This window comes from Leuciscus leuciscus (assembly GCF_965113295.1).
Source record: "Leuciscus leuciscus genome assembly, chromosome: 25".
Lineage (NCBI taxonomy): Eukaryota > Metazoa > Chordata > Actinopteri > Cypriniformes > Leuciscidae > Leuciscus > Leuciscus leuciscus.
In genome coordinates, this window is record NC_138724.1 from 13,064,436 (window position 1) to 13,090,671 (window position 26,236).

General features: G+C 37.0%; 1 protein-coding gene across 10 annotated transcripts in view; it reads right to left on the bottom strand.

The window, feature by feature from the left end:
• znf469 (zinc finger protein 469) overlaps positions 1 to 26,236 on the bottom strand; it is a 315,321-nt gene that overhangs the window by 288,198 nt on the left and 887 nt on the right. The window contains exon 2 of one of the 10 annotated variants that reach the window (XM_082160384.1): positions 20,105 to 20,228. The exons of 8 other annotated variants lie outside the window; for them this stretch is intronic. The gene's annotated coding sequence lies outside the window, so the exon portion shown is untranslated. Of the gene's footprint in view, positions 1 to 20,104; positions 25,842 to 26,236 lie in introns of those variants that run through there. One more of the 10 variants, XM_082160378.1, reaches the window with a different exon arrangement.

The window sequence follows — 26,236 nt, forward strand, 5'->3', positions numbered from 1 at the left end:
GTGGCAGAGGCATCTGTTGATACAACAATATGCCTGGAAACTCGTTCTAAGGATACTACGGCCCATAGAAAGCTGAGAGTCGACCACAGGGTGATGGCAGGACCGAGTAACTGGTCCCCGCGTACCCTGTTGCCATGCCCATCTCGGGACTCGATCGCAAAGCCAGTGCTGAAGCGGTCTCATATGAAGCAGTCCAAGCTGTGTGGCTGCCGCTGCGGATGCCATATGCCCCAGGAGCCTCTGAAATAACTTCAGTGGAACCGCACTCTTGCCCTCGAATTGTCTCAGGCAAGTCAGCAGTGACTACGCGCACTCGCTCGTAAGCTGTGCGTACATGGCGACCGAGTCGATTTCTATACCGAGAATAGAGATCCTCTGCACGGGGGAGAGTTTGCTCTTTTCCCAGTTGACCTGAAGGCCCAAGCGGGCTAGGTGCCGGAGCACTAGGTCCCTGTGTTCACACACCTGGTCTAGAGAGTGAGCTAGAATCAGCCAGTTGTCGAGATAGTTCAGGATGTAGTGGCACAAGGGCTGCCTCGACGGCTTTCGTGTAAATGCGATTTGCTATACAATGCTAAGATATATACACAATACAATAACTATTTTCTGAAAATATAACATTACGATGTCATAATTTCGGAAAATATAACATTACGGTGTCCAGAAATCAATTTCAATAGTACATTGGGTTTAATATGCCATTTAATGAGATATGAGATCTACTAATATTGTTAGAAATGAAGCTTGTGTACTTTTAATGGTCTAGTGGCAGAACTTTTCCCAAGCATGTCAGAGGTTCTGGGTTCTAATCCGCACTCATATAGTTGTTTTTTTTCCTCATCAAAACCAAATATGTTTATTAGTGGTTGTATATCAAGCAGGGACACGTTTGTGTGCATTTTGCTTTGTGATATTGAGAGTCTCCGTAACAGGAATAGACTGAAGTGCGCATCCAAGTAAAGACCACAAGAGAACACTGTATCCACGCCACTGATAGCAGCGGCAACAAGCTCAGCAGCTTGATTTAAAAAACAACACATTTCAGCGCTAGAATGGCTCTTATTTGACAAACAAACAAAATTAATGCCCTGCTAGTTAACTGGAGATGTTTTATTTATTTGTATTAGGTACATCTGTGCAGCAAGTTGTTTCAAAAAGTGGTGGGGACTAGGGCTGGGATAAACGATTATTTTTGAAACGATTAATCTAGCGATTATTTTTTCGATGCATCGATTAATCTAACGATTAATTTTTCCGGGCCGATTCGATTTGATTATCGATTATCTCCCCATTAATTGACTACTAACAATTTATACATGTTGATTTACATATCTGAATGAAAAAACATGAATTCCTTAACATTGCAATATATGTTTATTGCTCTTAAAATTACAAAATAAAAGACTATAGGCTACAAGTGCAAAGTAATGCATTCTTAGTCAGAGATAGCATTCAATAAAACCTTGAAGCCTTGAAAACACATAGCTTACTGAAACAAGCTTACTGAACACATAGGGCCTAGCTTACTGAAAAAAAGTTCTTTCAGATGAAAATAACAACAACTTGATGACTAGCATTCAATAAAAAAATAAAAAAGGTCACCCAAAATACTTGTTTAGAGCAACTGAAAGAATACAGTAACCAATGTAAACTTGAGGGCTTTAAGCTAATACAGAGAGTGCTTTTCCAACAAAAAATAAATAAAAATTAACAGTGGGAAACAGCAGCCTGTCATGGAGAAAAAAAAATTCTCCGAATGCTCCACGTGAAACTTTGGTGTTCCGCCCTTTTTCTATCGTGTCTAATGATTTTGGTTAATATGCACGAGGGAGAGAGAGAGAGCAAGACAGCGCTCGTGTAGTTTGAAGACTGTGAGTGCGCGAGCGCGCGTGAAACTTTGGTGTTTCGCCCTTTTTCTATCGTGTTTAATGATTTTGATTAATATGCACGAGGGAGAGAGAGAGCAAGCAGCGCTCGTGTTGTTTGAAGAGTGCGCGCGCGCGGCCGGGGCTCTCTCTCGTACGCGCCCCAGCAGTCATTCTATTCTACATCACTCACCGATCAAATAAGGCTTTGACAGCCGCCAAAAAAAAGATCAATGCAGAAAAACCCCTGGATTGGTTATATAACGTTGGACAGAATGTTGATCCGGCCATCGCATATATTCAGCGCACATAAGGTAAACTTTTTGCAAACGTTTTTTAGAGAAATAAAAACAGGTCGACGAATCGATGCGCATATTTTGCGTCGACGTATTTTTTGCGTCGACGTCATCGATGACCTCGACGCGTTGTCCCAGCCCTAGTGGGGACAATATCAACCCTGGCAAAAACCCATATTGCTCCGCGACGTGTCAACGATGGTAGCTTTGGCCAGGTGGTATTTATAGCATAGGGGGCGGAGCTTTAGATTCTAGAGAGCATTTGATTTGACAGAAGATGTGATGAGAAGCAGAAGTCTGCGGTGACGTCATCAAAATCTGAGATCCATTAGCGATTTCAAACCGCGATTTAGAGACTGTCCTTGGCAATGATGCTGACTTATGAATTAGCACATGGTTTGTCTTAAAGTCTTAAAAAAATACCACATAGACATAAACAACATTAAAAGCTTGATTTTCACCACAGGGAGACTTTAAGAACTGCATTTTAACATCCTTCTAGCATCATTGCAGTCAGTTCTGTACGAGCCAGCGGTACACAAAATGCAAAAATATAGTTATATCAGCACAGGTGTGCAATATGTGTATGATAATAACTAGGGATGTCCCGATCCGATCCACGGCATCGGTATCGTGCCGATACTGGCCCAAAATGCTAGATCGGATATCGGAGGGGAGAAAAAAAATTATCCGATACGATACCTATTAGGGGTGGAACAGTACATGTATTCGTACTGAACGTATGTCCGGTGCATGGATTTACACAGAGGAAACACGGTATAAAAATAAATAAAACTCGCGTGCACATTATTTAAAGTAATACGGAACTAACGATACGTGCGCATAGACATATGCGGGTTCTTTAGGGACGGACACCTAATCTGTAGCCCCGCCTTAGCTCTGAACGCGCGTCTATATCGCTTTAAATGCTCGCTTTATCATTATACGCGCGCGGCGCGTCCTATTCGCTTTGAAGTTGAACGCGCGAATGGATTCAAACTGTTCAATCATCGAACTAGACGCGAAATTGACGCCCTATTCGCGTTTGGTGTGAATGCAGCAAAATGAACAGGCTGCAATGTCAAGATTGCAATGCTGGAATGTGTGTGTGTGTGTGTGTGTGTGTGTGTGTGTGTGTGTGTGTGTGTGTGTGTGTGTGTGTGTGTGTGTGTGTGTGTGTGTGTGTGTGTGTGTCAGAGAGAGAGAGGCACGGGCGCGATCGAAAAACATACTCCGTCATTTTCATACAGGACATCATTAAAACTGCAAAAAGTGTTTAGCCTACTTATATTTGTGTAAAACACAACATTGTGCTTTTGTCAAACTGTAAACTCTTGTCAAACTGTAACTGTAACCCAACCAAAATCACACACACACACACACACAGACAGACACACACACGCTGTTTAAAAGCAAAAATGATCTCATCTTTTGGACATTCATCATATTGCATTGGTTTTCATTTATTGTCCTAAAACAGACTAATCTGTTTATTTTTAATTTACACATTCTACATTGATTAAAAAATAAAGTTTTTAAAAGTAGTACTATTTTATACAGAAATAAATTCTTTATAATTCAGATGAGAATAAAGTTAAAGTTAATTAAAATTTTAAGGAAACAAATATATTGATCTAAAATATAGCAAATTAATTTTAAATTCATTCAGGTTACCAAACATATCTCAAGGTCTTTTGAATAAAGTGTGGCAGTCTTTCATTATCAGCTGCTGTTGTGGACTAGCTATATACTGGAGAAGTAATTGTTCTCCATTTGAGTGAAATTTTTTTATGTGGCTAATTGAGCAAAGTGCTTCCATATATTTTATTATTAGTAGTATCAGTTCAAGAATAGAATAAAAATATCGGATTGATATCGGTATCGACAAATAGCCAAAGCTGCGGCATCGGTATCGTATCGGAAGTGAAAAAGTGGTATCGGGACATCCCTAATAATAACATAAATGTTGATGATGTGGAAGCTGACATTATCGACCATGTCACTCAATGTGTAAAAGAAAAACAAATAGAGTAAGATTGCACACTTTCACAGCATGTTATAGCAAGGTAGAATGCAGTTAGAATGACCCCCAAATTGAATTTATGGAAGCAAAAATGGCCCTGTATGAGTTTTTGTCCAATATGTATGATATAATTAAGCAATATTAGACAAGAAAGCACTGTATGATTGCACGATTACCGAATATCAGCACAACTGCAAATGTGATACTGATTTTAAACAGTTAAATTGCAGTTAAATAAATAAGATGCTAATAGTGTTACATTTTAGTCCGAATAGTCCTTTTTTTGCTCTAATTCGCCAACGAACCGCGGTGCATCTCTAAGCAAAACAGGTGTTTCGTCCTGAATGAATCAGCATTTTTAAACTAATCAGTTGAATAAATGATTCAATGACTTCATTAAGACAATGATTTTGCCGCCACCTACTGGCAGTTTTAGCTTCATGTGTAATGCATTTCATTAAAAAAAAATCCTATATCAATATTAAAAATATTTATTAATCTCATAGCATTGTTTATGCATTTGTAATTGCAGTGCAAACACATCTGAATGGTGCTTCAGATGCAGCTTCTGTGCCACTTCTGCAGTGCAAAAATTGATTTTGTTGATATTGATTCAATTTGATTATCAATAGGGGTGTAACGATACATCGATATGGATCGATGCATCGATATAACGTCTAACGATACGATGCATCGGTTCCACACGTAAAATATCGATATACACCTTTATTATTAGGCCTACCTTTATTTTGACACTCTCCACATTCTCACGTAACATCCTTCCGCCAAAGCGCACATTTTCATTTACTCACCAACCATACTGTCTGCCGGTGTGTCTTTATAACGTTAATCTCCTCATCTGAAATAGACGCCTGACAAGACTGACTGAACCCTAAACAAGTTTTTTCACAAAAGGCGGCATTGTCCGCTGTCAAGGCATCGTGAGTTCATGTTTTACAGCAGAAACAGACAAGCAGTCGCACCCTTGTTTGTGAACACAACACGATAAGTCCGTTTTAGCCACTACTCAGCGCGCAGTATTCAGGTCAGATGTCACTTTGAAAAGACGCGCTGGCTAAGAGGAGTTTCGTCAAAGCTGACTAAAATTGATCGAGGATGGATAATTTCAATGAACTAAGGGGCGTAAAAGGAAAATAAAAGCTGAAACATTTAGCAGCTCGTTTAGTGGTGAGGGAAAAGCGCACTGTATTGCGTGTACGTTATCACAACAACAAAGTTTGTCAGGCGTCTATGTCAGCTGAGGAGATTAACGTTACAAAGATTAACCGAGTGTTATATTGTATATCATAGCAATTACTTGGTTTTGTTTGACTCAGAAAGATGAAATGTGAATGTATCTGCTCTGCTAAAAAACTAAAACAAAAACAAAACCTTTTAACATATTAAAGCATACTTTCAATTAACTTTTATTTTGTAATTTACCTGTATTTTTTAAGTTATTATTATTATTTATCAAAACAACCCAGCTGCAGTTTGATTGATATTACTTGGAATGCACAATAATAATAAAAAAACATGATTTATGAAAATGAACAAGAACGGAGTAGCCTACTTGCAAATGACCTCTTCTGTTGTAAATGTCCCAATTGGGAGAGAGTGTGCAATTTTCAAAGAGTTTAATTAAATGATCATGTTATATATTTTGGTTGCATTTGTGAGTTAATAAAAACGTAACTGGTTGTGTGAACATAATATCTAAATATCGATTAATCGATCGATATAGCCCTGAATCGAATCGAATCGTAATCGTATCGCAGAATTTTTTGAGGTATCGGCAAATATCGTATCGCTGGCTGAGAGAATCGATATTGTATCGTATCGTGATGAACTGTCCGATTTACACCCCTAATTATCAACAGCCTAAATTGCCTTATTCTAAATTAATTTATTGATTAAACTTAAGAATTTGACAAAAGATGATGCATACATCTAATAAGGGTAGAAAACCTCCCCTGGAAATCAGTTTAAGGGGGCAAATTTTGCCTCATAATAGGGATGCAACAAATTTTTAGCTACCAAAAATTGTTAGTTGCGTCCCTAAAGATTCTACAGGTGCACAGGTGTTCCTTAGGGAAAAAAGGAACCGTCAGTTAAAGCAAAAATAACTATATAGTGATATATATTGTTATCGTGAAATAAAATTACTCATATCATGATTCATGATATAAGATGCCACTGCTGTAAACTGACCAACGTACAGATTATGAAGAATATGAAAAGCTTTGGAAGTCCAGCCAAGTTACCAGCACAAAAACACACTCAGCAAAATATTGTCTAATTGACAAAATCCCAGAAAATATCTTAAACACTGTTTTTTGTCAATATCACACACCCTTACATCTATATATTATGGTTTTGAAAAGTGATGAAATGTATTCCCACTTCCCGGCATGATAATAAACGAGCAGAGGAGCAGGGGTTGAGCTGCGGGTTTTGTGTATGACAGAGTTTTGCGGGTAATCCGTCATAATGCCGTCATGTTGCATACTTTGAGGTGGCTGTATGGGGATGTATTTAGAGCTGTAAAACAAACCAGAGGCCAGATCTACAACAGCCTAATAGTAAAGCGGCAAGAGGAAAATGCTGGGAACAATTACAGTACGGTAGTTTGGTTCTATATGCCAGCATGTATACAGGGGGAAATCGTGCACAGCTTGAATCTATAAAGCCAGAAATGCTAACCATTTATATGAATGGAGGATTCATCCAAAAATGAATACATTGTAATTTAATCACCCTCATGTTGTTTCAAACCATTTGACTTTTCATGGAGCATAAAAGGTGTGTTCCGAAGAATACTTCATTTCAATATAATGAAAGTCAATGGAGACCGGAGCTGTCAAACTTCAAAAGGACGCAAAAACAGCATAAAAGAGTATCACTCTAAAAAATGATTCTGTGGCTTAGTAAATATTACAGTAATATTTAACTTTATTAACTTAATAAAGTCTCTGAATATTGCTGCTTACTTGATTGTTTGAGTTAAATATAGCAAAATAACTGACTAAAAATCCAACAGTTAATTTGATCTAAAGCTTAGTTATAAGTTTTTTTCACTAAAAGAATTTAGTATTTTACTAACCAATTCTTTATTTATAATACACTTTATATATTTGTGAAATTTATATAAAAATATTTGAGAATGGAGAATTAAATTGATCTGTTTCAAGAAACAAAAATATTACTTAATTCAAATCAATATTATTAATATATTTAAGACACTCTTAAGAAATTGAGTAAGTTTACTCAATTAAAACAATTCACCCCTCCCCCGCCCTCTGACGTGACACAACTCAACGGTTGAGTGAGCGCGCGCTGTTTGAATTCCAGAACAGTTCTCTCTTTTCAGCGTCGCAGAATTGGTGCATTTCCTCTGTGAAATTCAGGTTTGTGTATGTTTTATTTTATCTATAAAATCATTACTGTGCTTTAAATCATTTTATTTAATGCAAAACAACATACAGAGGCGTAATGTGACACCTAAACGAGAGTCGCGCGTGATTGAAACGCCTTGCATAAAACACACGACTTTATTCCTAATGATAATGAATATAATTAGCCTAATTTGGATGATAAAATGTCCTCAGAACTGTGCACTGTTTGTTTATTGGCAGGTTATGGAGTCAGTCACTCACAGTATCTTTCGGCTGTGAGTGAAACGCAGGACGGCGGTCTGAAGTTCGAAGTTCACCCGCAGAGCGCGAGTTCGTCTCCGGCACGAGAACCAGCGCTGATCCGGTGGAAATTGGATAACCGACTGGTTGATTACACTTGAATTAGGCTACCTGAATGTTTAAATGTTTCATTTTTACTTCTAAAATGTTTGTTAAATGAGTTTAAATGTAGGCAATATTGTATACATGTTAAAACAGTGTAAAATATGCTGTATTGCTGTACTTGTCGACAATAAAGGCCAATGTCATGTATACTGGTAGTTGTATGGAATACTATTTTACAAAGGTTTAGAGGAAATAAAAAAATTAATATTACTCATAAATAAAAACAGTTAATATTACTCGTAAATATTGGTTTTTAACCCTTTAGAACCTGAAGCTTAAATAGGTGTTTTTCACAGATTTTGATTTTTTGACTGTAAAATTCTAAAACAATGTGCTATCTTCATGTGCAAGGTGTCATCTTTTTCAGAAGAAGATTAGCTTTCAACAAAACAAGTTATTGACCATTATTGTGTGTGGTGAGTTTGTAAATAGAATTTAAATAGACAAAAATAAAAAATAAACGAGAATAAATTTACTGATTTTTATTTAGAAAAAAACAGAAAAATCACAACGAAAGAAACTAACACTTTAAAGTTGAAAAATGAACTATAATACATATATACAAGTCTTTTTTGTGACATTGGGTTGCACAATTTTCATTTAGGACACTTTTTTTTCATACACGCACACATATACACTCACCTAAAGGATTATTAGGAACCACCTGTTCAATTTCTCATTAATGCAATTATCGAATCAACCAATCACAAGGCAGTTGCTTCAATGCATTTAGGGGTGTGGTCCTGGTCAAGACAATCTCCCGAACTCCAAACTGAATGTCAGAATGGGAAAGAAAGGTGATTTAAGCAATTTTGAGCGTGGCATGGTTGTTGGTGCCAGACGGGCCGGTCTGAGTATTTCACAATCTGCTCAGTTACTGGGATTTTCACGCACAACCATTTCTAGGGTTTACAAAGAATGGTGTGAAAATGGAAAAACATCCAGTATGCGGCAGTCCTGTGGGCGAAAATGCCTTGTTGATGCTAGAGGTCAGAGGAGAATGGGCCGACTGATTCAAGCTGATAGAAGAGCAACTTTGACTGAAATAACCACTCGTTACAACCGAGGTATGCAGCAAAGCATTTGTGAAGCCACAACACGCCTTGAGGCGGATGGGCTACAACAGCAAAAGACCCCACCGGGTACCACTCATCTCCACTACAAATATGAAAAAGAGGCTACAATTTGCACGAGCTCACCAAAATTGGACAGTTGAAGACTGGAAAAATGTTGCCTGGTCTGATGAGTCTCGATTTGTGTTGAGACATTCAGATGGTAGAGTCAGAATTTGGCGTAAACAGAATGAGAACATGGATCCATCATGCCTTGTTACCACTGTGCAGGCTGGTGGTGGTGGTGTAATGGTGTGGGGGATGTTTTCTTGGCACACTTTAGGCCCCTTAGTGCCAATTGGGCATCGTTTAAATGCCACGGCCTACCTGAGCATTGTTTCTGACCATGTCCATCCCTTTATGACCACCATGTACCCATCCTCTGATGGCTACTTCCAGCAGGATAATGCACCATGTCACAAAGCTCGAATCATTTCAAATTGGTTTCTTGAACATGACAATGAGTTCACTGTACTAAAATGGCCCCCACAGTCTCCAGATCTCAACCCAATAGAGCATCTTTGGGATGTGGTGGAACGGGAGCTTCGTGCCCTGGATGTGCATCCCACAAATCTCCATCAACTGCAAGATGCTATCCTATCAATATGGGCCAACATTTCTAGAGAATGCTTTCAGCACCTTGTTGAATCAATGCCACGTAGAATTAAGGCAGTTCTGAAGGCGAAAGGGGGTCAAACACAGTATTAGTATGGTGTTCCTAATAATCCTTTAGGTGAGTGTAAATGCACGCATTCAGACACGCACACATACACATGCACACACCACATGCTAAGATACGTGAAAGAGTAATGGCCATCCGCCTCCAAAGTTTCATTAAAAATCATCCCAATCCCCTCTTCTGCTGTCTACCACTTCTTTTGCCATGTATTTGTTCGTTTCTTTTATTATTTTATGCAATCCAAAACACTCTAACCTGCCACACTTCATATCTCTCTGTTCAAATCCTTCCTTCCCGCTCTGCCAGAAAGCTGCTGTCATTTGCTGACGGAAAGCATAAAATGACCGTAATAAGCCGTACTGTATATTGCCGAAAAGCGCATGTTGTCTACTGTCGGGGGAAATTTGAATGGTTTTGATAGTGCAAACCGTTGAAGAGTTACGGTAAAATGAATACAGCTTGCTGGTATGTGTCGGTGACGACACAGCCGGTTCTAAAGGGTTAAATGTTTAAATGTTAAATTATTTCTACTCAATTTTATTTGTTAATGTACCAGATGCAGTTACTCAGATTTACTTAATTTTTTTACTTGCATTTACTCAATTCATACAGTATATTTAATTGATTTCACAGCTTTAAAATTATTTACTCAATTTTTTTTTAGTGTAAAAATGTTTCACCAAAAAAATTGAGTAAATCATAGTTAAACTTTTTAGAGAGTAATAAAAGAGGTCAGTGTGATTCGTGAACTATGAATATGACTGTGACTGGATCAGTGCGGTAAACGTGAGATTCATGAATGAATCATTCATGAAGTGATTCATTGGAATGTTCTGACACACGAAAATTATGCACTGATGAATCAGACATCATTACTCTTCTCATGAAGTCCGACAGACAGTGCCAAGGAAAATAAGATTTTCATTAAATAGTTTTTTTTGTAACAAAAAACTTCTAAAGATGTTTAATATAGTGCAAACTCATTTGAAGCCCTTTTATGATGCTTTTATTGTAATTATTTAGGCTTGAGAGATCCAGTACCCTTTCATTGTAATCATATTGAAAAATGTGGCCAATATAACACTCAAAAACTCATCTTTTGTATTTCACAGAAGAGTAGTTTGGATAAATAATGACACAATGTACATTTTTGGGGTGAACTATTCCTTTAAGGTCAAATTTTTTCTGTTAACGGTTTAGAAGTTTAATGAATTTTAGCAAGCACATAAACAACCCCCATTCACTTTGATTTGTCCATTTCCACCCTTTTCCTTTTTGCCATTCCCGTTTGCTTTAAAATCAATGTGCAATAGCAGCAAAAGGCTGTTTGCATTAGAAGTGTAGTTTAGATTTTCAGACGAGCCCCTGACATCACCGGAACGAGGGTCTTGTGGCCACATTTTGGACTCTTTAAAACAATAGGAAACAGTCCATTCTGTCGGTCATTTACTGTGAAAGGGGATTTTGCGGCTTGCTTTAATGTGTTTGATGAAATGTTGACATGCTCATTTGCACTTAAGCTGTTCCTGATTTTGAAGACTTGCTCTGAGTCATATGAACATGGTGGATTGATTACTAAAATGCTGCAGACAATGATGTTTAAATTTTATTCTCTAGCTCAATGACACTGCTTTTGTCTAGTCTAGCAACGCCTATTAACAAAGCCTGATGTAACGGTTGACTGTCCTAGAGGCAGCTGTACAGACTCCAAATTTTTGCTCTTGCTTGCACAAAGAGATTTATTGTAGAAATTCAAAAGCACAACGCAGTAGTTGATTTGTTGGTTCATCTCATCTTTACTGACCTGATCTAGGGCTTTCACAGTGTCTGCACTGTAATTGCTGAAGAGTGTCGTGTTTTGGGGGATCTTGAGGCCTAACCTTAGCGCACACATTAGTTTTATGATCTCTTAATGAGCTTTTTGAAGTGATCAAATGTGTCAGTTGCGTAGACTGTCAATGGAGGGACGGAAATCACTCAGATTTTATCAAAAAGATTTTCATTTGTGTTCTGAAGATGAACGAAAGACTTCCGGGTTTGGAACGACATGAGGGAGCGTAATTCATGACAGAATTTTCATTTTTGAGTGAACTAACCCTTCAAAGTGGCAGACGACAAAAGCTGCAGCGTGCGCGATGAAAAAGATATTGCACGTTCATGTGGACGCTAATATAGTTATCATTATGGTTATCGTTCTTGCCGTGAACGGGCCTTCAACTAATTGTTTGAATCATTCTAATGAGTCATCTATTAAATGAACTCACTGAATGAGTCAGAGCATTCCTGAATCAACATCTGACTCAAACCACAAGATTTCACTGCTTTCAGTGAAATTATAAGTAGTAAAGTAAAGATTCATGAAACTTAAACCGACATATTACTGGCTGTTCAAATGACAATGCTTAAGATATGCATTTGCAAAAAATGGTTTGGTGATAAATAATTTTTTTTTTTTTTAAAGATGCATGATTAATTGCACTTGTAAAACTGCATACTGCATTGGCAGCCCTAATTTCACATATATCATGTGTGTGTAAGCAAGCAGTGCATCTGTGTATTTATCACATAATGGTCCCCTGGCTAAAAGCATCCTTTAAATGCATCTGTTTTGCATCAGCACACATTAGCGGATATGCCAAGAAGCAGAGAAATGCTGTAGCTGCTTTCAATATTCTCTCCCTGAAGTCGAGCTGACAGATCTTCAGTCTCACACACTCTTTCGTCATCCCACCAAGAGAACACAACATCCCGAGCTCAACTACAATGACATCAAACTAGGTCAAACAAGAACATTGAACTTTTAGATCACTGATCAACATCTGTGCATTCATATAGAGGTTGCAGGACACAAACCATGCATGAAGCATGCTCGCATATTTTGCAAATTTGTTCACGACAGAATACAGAATGAAGACAGATTTGCTCCTTATCGAGGTGCACAAATAGGTCACATAGATTGGATTGTGGATTTCCCATTTGGGAAAGGAATGTGCGGGATATAAAATTGGGATTCTGCACTTTAAATGGAAAGACAATCTGCAGCAATGGGAATCACAATGAGAGACCACTTTGCTTTACAGAAACAATCTGCGTGCTTGAGAAATTCTCTCTTGTAAATATTTTGCTTTCCAAAAAAACAACCCTTTGAGAGAAAAAATGCTTGATATCAAGGGACTTTCCAACCCTGCAAGAACGCCATATGCTTTTGTTCGTAACACACAAATCGGGAAAAATATGAATACACTATTCAAAAGTTGAGATTTTTTAAATGTTTTTGAAATCTGAAAAAGTCATATTGTGAAATATTAATTACACTTATATAGTGTATAAATATTGTATATGTATTATATAGTTTAAAAGTAAATATTTTATAATGTTACAAAAGATTTCTATTTTTTTTTTAAATAGCTGTTCTTTTGAAATTCAAAAGAATCTTGAAAGTATTTATTTTTTAAATCAAAGAATCTTGAAAAAAAAAAATTCCACAGAAATATTCAATAGCAAAAACCTGTTTTCAACATTGTTAATAATAAGAACTATTAATGATAATTCCATGCTATAACTAGTAGGAAGACCGTCAAAGAGCCACAAAACTGTATTGTTTGATTTTAATTTATTTTTTAAGACAAAATCTGAAAGCTATCGGTAAGTTGTCATCATCCTCTTTTGCACCGCAATGTATTTTCCACTGCGAGAATGTCATTAAAATAGAAAACACTTACTTTAAATTGTAATATTTCTCAATATTCAAGGCTTTTTTGACCCGGTGCTGTACGTGCAAAAGCTAACCTCTTGTGATGACATCACATAAGAGGGAAAAATTGTCACGCACAAACTTTGCACGCATCTCTATTGATGATGATTATATCATGTGACGTTTTCATCGAGATAGACTGAAAGTGGCCTTTGTGGAGTGACATTAGAGGAGACAGCTATTCGTTCCTGGTCCAACTTCAAGCCTCTACTTAACTGCTCACAGAACTGCAGACGTTTCCCTCAGACATCCTCAGGTGCTGAAGCTACCTCATATTTTAACATGTGGCCTCCAAACAGCTTAATACCCTTCCACTTAGACCTAGTTAGAAACAGCTTTCTACAACCACGGCAACCACTGCAGATCTAAAATGTGGATTACGACCCAAATTGTTGTGTAAATCTAGTACTAGCAAAGGTACAGCGGGGGAAATAAGTATTGAACACGTCATCATTTTTCTCAGTAAATATATTTCCAAAGGTGCTATTGACATGAAATTTTCACCAGATGTTGGTAACAACCCAAGTAAGCCATACATACAAAGAAACAAACAACCAAAATAAGTTCAGAAATTAAGTTATGTGTAATAATGTGAAATGACACAGGGAAAAAGTAATGAACACATGAAGAAAGGGAGGCGCAAAAAGGCATGGAAAGCCAAGACAACTGCTGAAAACTTACAGTAATTCAAAAGCAATCCAGCCCCCTGTCAGTGGAAATTAATAACAGCTGGTTCAATCCCAAATGATGGCCTACAAAAAGGTCTCATTGCCAAGGTGTCACACAAGACATATCTCATGATGGGTAAAAGCAAAGAGCTGTCTCAAGACCTTCGCAACCTAATTGTTGCAAAACATAATGATGGCATTGGTTATAGGCGCCATTCTAAGCTTCTGAATGGTCCAGTGAGCACTTTTGGGGCCATAATACGGAAGTGGAAAGACAATAATTTCACCATAAATTTGCCTCGACCAGTGCTCCTCGCAAGATTTCTGATAGAGGACTGAAAAGAATAATCAGAAGAGTTGTCCGAGAGCCAAGGATCACTTGTGGAGAGCTTCAAAAAGACCTGCAGATAGCAGGTACTGTTGTCTCTAAGAAAACAGTAAGTAATGCACTCCACCGCCATGGCCTGTATGCACGCTCACCACGCAAGACTCCATTACTGAAAAAAAAGCATGTTGAAGCTCATTTAAAGTTTGCTGCACAACATTTGGAAAAGCCAGTGAAATACTGGGAGAATATAGTGTGGTCACATGAGAGCAAAACCATATTTGGAGGAGAAATGGCAGTGCACATTACCCTAAAAACACCATACAACTTGGTGTTGGCTCTTGGACAACTCTTCTGATTAGTCTTTTCACTCCTCTATCAGAAATCTTGCGAGGAGCACTGGTCGAGGCAAATTTATGCTGAAATTATTTTCTTTCCACTTCCGTATTATGGCCCCTAAAGTGCTCACTGGACCATTCAGAAGCTTAGAATGGCGCCTATAACCAATGCCATCATTATGTTTTGCAACAATTAGGTTGCGAAGGTCTTGAGACAGCTCTTTGCTTTTACCCATCATGAGATGTGTCTTGTGTGACACCTTGGCAATGAGACCTTTTTGTAGGCCATCATTTGGGACTGAACCAGCTGTTATTAATTTCCACTGACAGGGGGCTGGATTGCTTTTTAATTACTGTAAGTTTTCAGCAGTTGTCTTGGCTTTCCATGTCTTTTTGCGCCTCCCTTTCTTCATGTGTTCAATACTTTTTCCCTGTGTCATTTCACATTATTACACATAACTTAATTTCTGAACTTGTTTTTGTTTGTTTCTTTGTATGTATGGCTTACTTGGGTTGTTACCAACATCTGGTGAAAATTTCATGTCAATAGCACCTTTGGAAATATATTTACTGAGAAAAATGATGACGTGTTCAATACTTATTTTCCCCGCTGTATTTGCACAGCTGATTTGATTGCATATTGAGTGAGCTAGAGTGAACCTGTCACTGTCTATTTTGTTATTAATATTAAAGTGTTAGTTCACCCAAAAATGAAAAATCTGTCATCATTTACACAAATTGAGATATTTTTAATGACATCTGAGAGCTTTCTGTCCCTCCATTGACAGCTACGCAACTTTAACACTTCAAAAAAGTTTATAAAAAGATCATATCCATATGAATTAAGAGGTTTAGTCCGAATTTTCTGAAGAGACGCAATAACTTTATTTGATGAACAGATTGAAGCATGAAGCAGACTCAAGCATGTTCACTTGACGTGCGAGAACCAATGAGGTTCATTCTCCTGTTACACATCACGTTTGAGCTTCAACAGGAACCAATGAGGTTCATTCTCGTGTTACGCATCACGTTTGAGCTTCAACAAGAACCAACGAGGTTCCGTTTACCACAACTGATGTGTGAGTTGATTAATGTGTGAATAAAAGCCTAAATTCAATCTGTTCGTCATACCTGTATAAAGTGATCGTGTCTCTTCAGAAAATATGGACTAAACCACTCAATTCATGTGGATTAATTTTACGATCTCTTTATGAACTTTTTGAAGCGTCAAAGTTGCGTTGCGTTGTGTAACAGTAAGCTGTCAATGGAGGGACAGAAATCACTCAGATTTCATTAAAAAATATCTTCATTTGTGTTCCGAAGATGAACGAAAGACTTAAGGGTTTGGAACAACATGAGAGTGAGAAAATGGTGACAGAATTTTCATTTTTCAATGAACTAACCGTTAACGTTAACCCTTTAAGGCAGTGTATGTGCTTTCAAATCAGCCCACATTTATTCAAACTAAATACCTTTACAAAAACAAATAGTATATCACTTTTATTTACAGTTTATTTGAAGGCATTTATCACGATTTACAACAATGACCCTGTTTGTTGATATTTACTGTACGCTTTGTTCAAACAGCCACTATAGGCCCATTTACATTATGTGTAAAGTACAAAATAATGGATTAGAAGCGAAATGTTTTTAATTCGGGTTATTTGAAGCGTGGCGACCTTTTCAACAACTGAAAGATGGCGTTTATTAACGTAAGTTACAGCAAGACTTTTCTTTTTTTAAATGAGAAAAGAACATGTGCTATCGTCCGCGACGTCATTAATCTCAGCATTTAATAATGTTTTGACAAGAATAAGGATGAATAATGTATGATAAATAACTTTTTTTTTACCTCAGTGCACTGCAGCCTTCACACATACTGCGTCGGTGGCGTCATGCGTGTTCATCACTTCGTCCGTTAACAGGAGTACTTGGATGAACTGCGGGTCATTTGATTCATAGATTTGATTCATCCAAGTGACTCGAATCTTCTTTCGGATTCGTTAACTGATTCGTTCAGCGATAATTATTTTCATGAGCACGCAAACAATAAAATGATTTCAATAATTTAAACCATTATCCCTAATAGTCACTGCGTGATATGTCAAACAATAATATTGACAAGAAACAAAGAAAAACACTCATAATTAATTTCTTTGTTTCTGACAGTTTGTTTACTTGAACAATTGAAGCAACGTCTACTTATTGAGAAATACTTCAAGGCTACATGCCATATTTTCATTTTGTATTTTTTTTTCTGTATAGAGAATAGTGAAATTTCACTGGAAGAGGGAGCTGAAATTTTGGTATTGTGACAATCCCTGATGTAAAAATAAAAGATGAGTTTTTTGTTTTTCAACCACTGAGATCTTTAACTTGGCAGTTTTTTTATACATCAACCACTACTTTTGATGAGCAACAGCTATAATTCTGAAGTGTGGACATACCAGCACGAAGGAAAAATCCTTTGGCCAAAATGCCTGGTGGTCTGATTGTCCACCCTGGCATCTGCCGCTACAAAATATTTCTTTTTGAAATGTACCAGTATGTAAAACGATCAGCTTTTTCTGCGTAATAGACGACAGAAGCACATGACATTGAAAGTAGAACTAGGCCTATATGCTCTTTACAAAAAAAAAGGATGAAACTCTCAAAACCAACTGTGGCAACCAACCACAGTTATTTTTGTTGTTTATTTAGGAATGAGTTTTTCTAGTTTATGTGTTTGCCTGAAAACAAATTGAATATCTTTAAAGAAGTGATTAAAAATTCAGTGACTTCATCCTCAAAGGCTCTTGTTGTATCAACATCATAAACGCGACCGTTTCCAAGCAGACTGATAAAAACTTGTGTGCCCTTACTCCCAGAAGATGCGTAAAGTCAGCCAATCAGATTAAGACTTGCCAGATTGAGAAAATATTTTTCAATTTTGTGAGAAATATGCAGCAGAATGTCATCGAGCTGTGTGTGGTCTGTGAATGTGCCATCTGATGATGTAGTTACGGCATCTACCAGCATGGGCAAACTAGCGTTTTCAAGTGTTTTCCAAAAAGTTTCTCATCCATACCGAAACATCGGAAAATGCTAAAATCAGTTGAAACGTAATAAAAGCTCATTACGGGGTTGAGGGATAGGGTTGTGGGTAGGGTTAGGGCAGTGGTTCTCAAACTTTTTTAGTCACGCCCCCCTTTAAACCTTTAAAAAAATGGCTTCTTGTAGCTTCACCCATTAGGCCTAAATTACATTTGCTCCTCCTCGCTGGACGCCATACATCATGGCGCATCAAATTTGAATATGTGCTTATTCAGATTTCCCAAATGAGATTTGAGGAATACAATGCCAAAGGAAGATTTCCAGTACATTCTTCCAGTTTTTTATTTTTGTGATTCGTAGATGAAAGAAAGCGGGTTTGGAATGACTTGAGGGTTGACAGAATTTCATTTTTTTGGCCAATCTTAATAGCGGGCTGCACATCAGTATAATAAAGCACAAGTAATCTTTTTGTTTAGGCTTGATTGCTTGAGGGATTATTGACGCTTCAGACTGTCTTCTCAGATTAGACTTCTGGCTCCGGTTCCTTCACTCTCTTACATAAGCATACATACTAATTAGACCTGATTGGACTTTTAAAGGTTTGAGCCAAGAAACTGCATAATCTGTCATACAAAAAGAACAAAAATTCAGGTCTTAGTCGATTGACAGTATTACATATGATTTATAGCCTTGCATAAGAGATAATCCTTTTCACAACATGTCTTGCGGTGCATTACGCTCAGGATAAATGAATTGACAGGCCACGGTGGTTCCATGAAAATAGGTTAGATCAGATTTCGTACTTGGATCTTACCCAAGGGCACTGGAGAGTGCATTTGCAAGTCAGCAACCGGTATGGAGTGTATTAAAAGCGTATTAGCAGGTTTTCAAGGGCTAAGCTGTGTTTCCGACTAATCCATAAAACTGGATGCAAAGACTTCCTTCAAAACTGCTACATTTTTATGACATGCTCTTTTTTATGACATTAATATACTTCCATAAAAAATAGAAGACATAAATCAGAGTTAGCATCATTGGGACAAAAGCTAAGACTAGATCAAAACTCTACAAAATTAAATGGCACAGATTGTCCCCCTTTTGGTGGAAATCTCATAAATTTCCTTGAGAAACAACGAGATGTGCCATCGCAGCTTTTTGCATTAATTTACAGCTTTCTGAGATTCTGAACAGTTTTTGTAACTATAGTTCATTAAAAGAGGAGAAGCCCTCACACATGATGAGAGACATGAGTCTGGTCTGGCAGTGCTTCGTGTACTCGATATGACAAAATATAGCCAGACTGAGAAAAATGAGGTCAGGACTCCCAAGTGGGAACTCGATTTGGCTCGGTTAATGCATAAAATTCACACTTTTTCTGTCTTTTCTTCTTCCACCAGCCCTTATCAATACTGTCAAGAGCAGAACACACATTTTGGTTTTCATCAACTTAATCGTCTTGGTACGAGGAACAAATACGACCCAAAGAGAAAGCTGCCAGTATCTACACATCTACTTTATTTCGAAGAGAATTCATGTTAATATATTTCCTGACAATATTTAAGTAACTTCATGAGAGCTGATTTTTAAAGGTATATTCACCAAAGAGTTTCTGGTCCTCACTGACTTCCATAGTATTTTTTTATATATATATACAATGGAAGTCAATGTGGACCAAAAATTGTTTGGTTACCAACATTCTTCGAAATATCTTCTTTTGTGTTCAACCACGCCCTGCTTGCCAAAATGGATATTTTTTATTACAAAAACGCATCGCTTCACTTCAGAAGGCCTTTATTAACCCCTGAAGCCGTATGGATTACTTTTATGATGGATGGGTGCGCTTTTTGGAGATTCAAAAACTCAGGATCTATTCACTCCCATTATAAAGCTTGGAAGAGCCAGGATATTTTTTAATATAACTCTTATTGTGTGTATTGATTGTGTTTGGCTGAAAGAACAAAGTCATATACACCTAGGATGGCTTGAGGGTGAGTAAATTAAAGGATCATTTTCATTTTTGAGTGAACTAACCCTTTAAATGACGTAGCTGTCGGATGTCTTGCGTCACATGAGAGTTGCCGGTGCAAATGCAACCAGGGAATTGGCTAGAGGACAATTTAGTTCTTTAGTTCTTTGGAAGCATCTGCCAAATGCAGAAATGTAACTTAAGATATTCTTCAGAAAATGTGAAGAATATCTTGAAGCACCAACCTGTTAACTCTCTCACAGCCAGCAGATGTGAAACGAGGCTGGGAAAGGCGGAGTGGAGAGATCAGGAATAAGTGATCTGACCCAGATCAACACCCCCGGGGGTCGACCCTGCGTATCTGTCTGTCTATAACAAATGAGAGCGTGTAAGAAGCCCACAAAAGCCAGTCAGAGAAATCACAAATATTTGGCCTACAAGACATTCCATTAATAATAATTAAATCACAGCAGCATACGGCTGGCAGCACACCGGCCACAACAAAACACACTCTCAAAGGAACCGTTCCCCCGACGTGAACTTTTGGCAGTTGCGCAAATTGGCGTAACAGCGAGTCAAAATTATGAAATGTTTTAAGTGAAGCATGTCTCCTCTGCCACATCTGGCATGATCATATTTGTAACTATAACACAGATAGGGGGAAAGAAAATTAAACACAGCTTTGCCAAGCTCAGTTGAATTTTTAGTTCAAAGAAATGTTCAAATGACAGTTCTTCCTGCATTCAACAAACAAGAGAACTTTTCCCATGGAATGGGAACATGATTCCAAACAGACATGATGCTGCAAGACCCACTCTGACAAAAGAAAAGAAGAAAAAAAAGAAAAAGAAAAAGCATTTAGCAACTGATATATAATCGAATTGTTCATTTTTGGCATTCTAGTATTCTCCGAGGAAAAGGCTTTACCTTATACTGACACATTACCGTTGCATAAACCATGCCAGAATAAAAGTGTGGATGAAAGTTGAGTCACAGTTTCCAAAACGTCCATTTTGCAGGTGTTTGTTTTGCCGTTCTTTAAACTGATCGAAATTAACTGCATTAAAACAAGTCAGAAACATAATGCAGATGTTTTGGTCTGGACCAATTAATTTGTTCAAAGATGTAATAAAAAACTTCATTTATACATACAATGGCTTAGAAATACAACTTTTCTGTGATGAGCATGTTCTTAATTTCTGAACTAAAGTTAGTTTTTATTTTATTAAATAAAAATTTCATACAAATAAATACAAAAATGTCATGGTGTTTCAACGATTCTGATGTCTTAATGAAGAAAAAAAAGCCATTAAAGAATTTGCTGGAAAGAAAAACTTAAGTAATATGGCATATCATTTGTTTATTATTTCTTAGAACTTGTGTCTGCCAATCAAAGTCATGTGGTGCAACCGACAAGCAGAAATATGCAGGAAAATAAAAAAATCAGGAAGTGACCTCAGCTGACCCTCATGACTATGTGCCAAGGTCAATTAGTCTCAGAAAAAAAGTCTAATAATTAGCCGTTTTTAATGTCAAAGTTAGTTCAGGATGTAAAATGTCATGTGGTGTGACTCCCCAAAATTGTAATTATATTAATGAATTAATAAATTGCGTGAAATATTTTTATTTTATTTCTTTTTTTATCATTAGTGATGGTTGCTAGACATACTAAAGGCTGATTACTTAGAACAGACGGGTTCACAAATATGACAGTAGTCCAATTACATACTGTCTAATATTTCATATTTCTTGTCCTTTTGTGTTTGTACAGTGTTTTTGGTTTTGTTGAATCCCAATGATTTCATGTTTTCTTTTCCATTGGTTTGGCTCTCACGTCTGTTATTCATTCCCGATTAACTTTTTATCGGTATTGTCACATTGACAATCAAACAACAATAGATCTGTTAAGAGCACGATTGGATTCAGAAACGTCTCCCAAGACTTTCAAGAATGATTTAGCAGAATTCTTCCATAAGCAACCCTATTGTCTTAACTTGATCAGTGCCGTATCAATAAACCGCAGTAGGTTGGCGACTGATCTCATCCCATCTTTTCTTCTGTTCCAGAAGTAGCAGAGAGCCAAACAAGCTCTTCAATGTTTTCTGCAAATGAGGCATATAAGTGCAGTTTTATACAGTGATCTGAAGATACAACTGCTGTACTTTTATCAAACTTTAACCCGAAGCATTTACACTCCATTCATTTTTACAGTGTATGTGTTTCCAGGGACTCAAACCCATGACCTTGGTGTTGCTAGCACCATATTGTACCAGTTCAGCTCTTTGAAATTCTTTGATTTGAACTAATTAGCCCTGAATGCCTCGACGCCTTGCCCTGATTATTTGTTTTGAAATGAATTGTATTAATGTTGGCTTGAGTTTTATCTCTTTCTGTTCTGTTGCGGAAAGGCCATTACAAGTTCAGGGAATGGGGCTATTTTTGAAATTTGGAAAGCATCATGTGTCTGCCATATGTTGTGTTCATGAATTTATGAATCAAAACATTAGTGATAAAAATGTTGTCTGCAAGTCTGCTCAAATGTACTCTTTGTACTCGGGCCCAATCATACACTCGACGCAATGCAGCGCCAGGCGCGACGCATGTGTTTTCTGCTAGTCTCAGCCCGACGCAGTTATCATTTTCACATCCTGCGACACGTTGTTTAAATAGCAAATGCATTTGTGCCCATTTGTGCGCCCATGGGCTGCTGTTCTGAAAACGAGGTGTGTTCAGGCGCATTGTTGGCGCGTTGCTATTTTAAGGACACTGAAATAGACTGTGCGCCATTGACCAACTCAAACCTGGTCTAAAGTCAATGGCGCAAATTTTTTTTTGTTATTTAAAGAGCGCGTTAGTAATGTACACTTTGTCCCGTAGATGTTCTGCTTGTGCTTTTACCTCGCACACGAGCAGATCCATTTGTTCAGTTTTTCTGCTTGCTAATTCCGTCATGTAAATAGCGAATCCGCCATGGTGCGATTGCAACTGGCTTTTAAAGGGAATGGGAGATGAGACTCTGATTGGTTTATTTCACGTTACGCCCAAAACACACCCATTACTCATTAAGAGAATAGGGACAACCCTTTTAGACCATGCGCCGGGCGCGCCGACCATTTTGTCGTTAAACCAGCAAAAGTGGATTTGGACTCGCCCTAAGTACACTTGCACCGTGCGCTTTAGACCATCCACTTAGATCGTTAAAATAGGCCCCTTCATGTTGAATTTGAGAAAATGATATGCTATCCACAAACGATTACATTTAATAACTCTAAAAATGTCAAGTGGTGTAACCATCAAGTAAAAAGTAAAATATTTTCCTTTCATTTCTTATTGTGTACACAACTTCTCCAAAAATAATTTAAAATATTAGGGATGTCAAGTGATTAAAATTTAATAACATGATGAGGTGATTAATCGAATTAATCGCAAATAAAAATTTGGCTGAGAAATGACCCCCAAAAGATCATTTAAAGTCATTATTGTGTTAAATGAGAAAAGCATCAAAAAGCTTCAGAACTAAAAATTTGATTTAATTGAACATAGAATTTATTACACATCAACTTTTAGGCTACAACAGCCATGATGTTTTTCAGACGCTGCGTATGAATTGGTATTTAGTTATATTGACAGACCAAAACTCTTCAAAACCAATATTCTTCAAAATATCTTTTATGATATTATTTTATGTTCCGCAAAAGAAAGAAGGACATATAGGTTTGAAACGACACAAGGGTGAGTAAATATAAGTTATAAAGTTACAGTTGTGAGGGAAAAAAGTCCAAATTGTGAGATAAAAAGGCGCAATTACTTTTTTGTTCTGTGACAGAAAACAAGAGTAAGCCAAACTACTCAAAAAGGTTTTCTTTTCAAGAATCTCATCCTTGTTTTTAGTTTTTCTTCTTCATTTTGAAATCAGAACAAATGTATCACTTTTTAATGTATGTCCCCAAATAGTTCACAAGTAAAAAAAAAACAAAAAAACATGCATAGCAACTCCATGACAACCATATACAATATACCAAGTTTGGGGTCAGTAAGATTTTGAAGTTTTTGAAAGAAGTCTCTTATGCTCACAAAGACTGCGTTTATTTATTATTGGTATCAAAAATACAGTAAAAACAGATTTATTTTTATTTTTATACTATTACAATTTAAAATAACTGTTTTCTATTTGAATATTATTTTAAAATGTAATGTATTCCTGTGATCAAAGCTGAATTTTCAGCATCATTACTCCAGTCTTCAGTGTCACATGATCCTTCAGAAATCATTCTAATATGATGATTTGATGCTCAAGAAACATTTATGATTATCATCAATGTTGAAAACGGTTGTGCATCTTAATATTTGTGTTGAAACCGTAATGCTTTTGTTTTTCAGGATTCTTTGATGAATAAAAAGTTCAAAAGAACAGTTATTTGAAACAGATCCTTTGTAACATTAAAATGTCTTCAATGTCAGCTTTTGATCAACTGAATGCATTCTTGCTGAATAAAAGTATATTTTTTTTATTAATGACCCCAAACTTTTGAACAGTAGTGTAACAATGGATTATGTATTATGTCTTCAGAAATAAGACTTACATTAGCAGTTCATTATTGTGCTCATCTTTCATCTGTCGGCTGTAACTGTATCCGATTACTGCTCAATATTACACGCTTTCAGATTAATTTCATTCTTAAGGAGGGTAAATTAGTTGGTTTTTTTCAGTTCTGTTGATGATCTGCACAATTCGTACCCAACTATAGGGTGAGTCATACACATCGCACATGCTTTTGGTTAGAAAACAAGTGTCAACTACAGGACATGCTGAGAGTTCTGAGGTTCAGGGCAGGTCTGGGAAAATATTGAGACCAGCTTCTCAAACCAGATTACAAAAATGCCAAGGAAAAGTCTGGGAGAAGTTTTATCATCTCTTTCTTCTCTTTTTTCATATATATATACTTTTGATCAATTTAGTGCATTATTTAGCAATTTAGCACCCTTGCTGAATAAAAGTATTAATACAAAATAAAAAAGTAAAATCTTACTGACCCCATGTGTGTGCGTGCAGAACCTGATTTCACCAAGGGGAACAACATTCCAATCAACCAATCAGATTTGATTTCCCTCTTATTTTAGAGATAAGATATGGGTAGGGTTAGATTTAGGGGTTAGGACTACATTTTCAGACAGGAATGTTGTTCCAGGATCAACAAGAACGGGTCTAACTCGGCAAAATCAGGAAGTGCATAGTGCATTTGGAAGGTGGCTTGGTTAATTTATTATCTGTTCTGGTAAAAAGGTTAACAACAGGACATTGTGTTCAGCGAAGGTTTGGGGAAAGTCCCAGTCACTTAGCAATTATTTAGGTCTGGTAAAGTTTCTCAACATCCCATGGATCTCCATCGCTCCAGCTTTCATCCACCCACACAAACCAGTCCTGATGTTTTGGCTGCACTTTCAAGACATTAAATAATGCTTATTAAAAGGACGCTAATTAATTGTTGATTCTGCATACTTTGTCAGGGGAAACAATTTTCAGAAGGCCGCATGTGTACCACACTTGACAGATTGTTCCATGGACAAAAGCAATAAAACACTTTTAGAATGAATCCAGCCACTTCCCGCATACCCAAAGTACTGGAAGTAAAAATTAAAAATGAATCCCATTTATTTGTCCATAAGAGGATTGTTTTACTAAGAGTAACTTATAAACCTTTAAAGACAAACCTTCCGTGAGCTCAGAGGTTATCAATATATGGTATATGCTTCTGTTCAAGCCGACAGCGGTACTTCAACTTCATTTGTTAAAATTGATCAAATCAATTCCTGGTGCAGAACTAAATTACCCATGATTCCTGAAGAGAAATATCAACCAATCAGGAACTGCAAGAACAAGAAAAAAAGATATCTACAGATACCCACTCCCATAAAATACAGCAAATGTCTCTCAATCTCACTACAGTCTCAAACTACTATATTTGAATGTGAATATTTGTCATAAACGTAAAATATATTGCTTCTAGCCTATACATTGAACTTTAAATCAGTGTTTTTTTTATTTTTATATGATTAGTTAATTCGAAATGCAGAAGCAAACCCTTGTAGTTCATGCCCGTATTAAACAATGATAAAATGCTTGTTGCCTTTGGCTTGCTCAGTTGGGGATATTGTGGGGATATTTAATTTAATTTTATCAATCAATAAATTCCTCTTGAAACAAACTTTGTTGTATTATTTTAATTTAATACTGTGAAGCTGCTTTGATACAATCTGTATTGTGAAAAGCGCTATACAAATATACTTGACTTGACTATTATTACATCTGTATAATACAAATTATTATTATTATTATTAATATCATAATAATGCCATCAGGAATTATGTATACATTA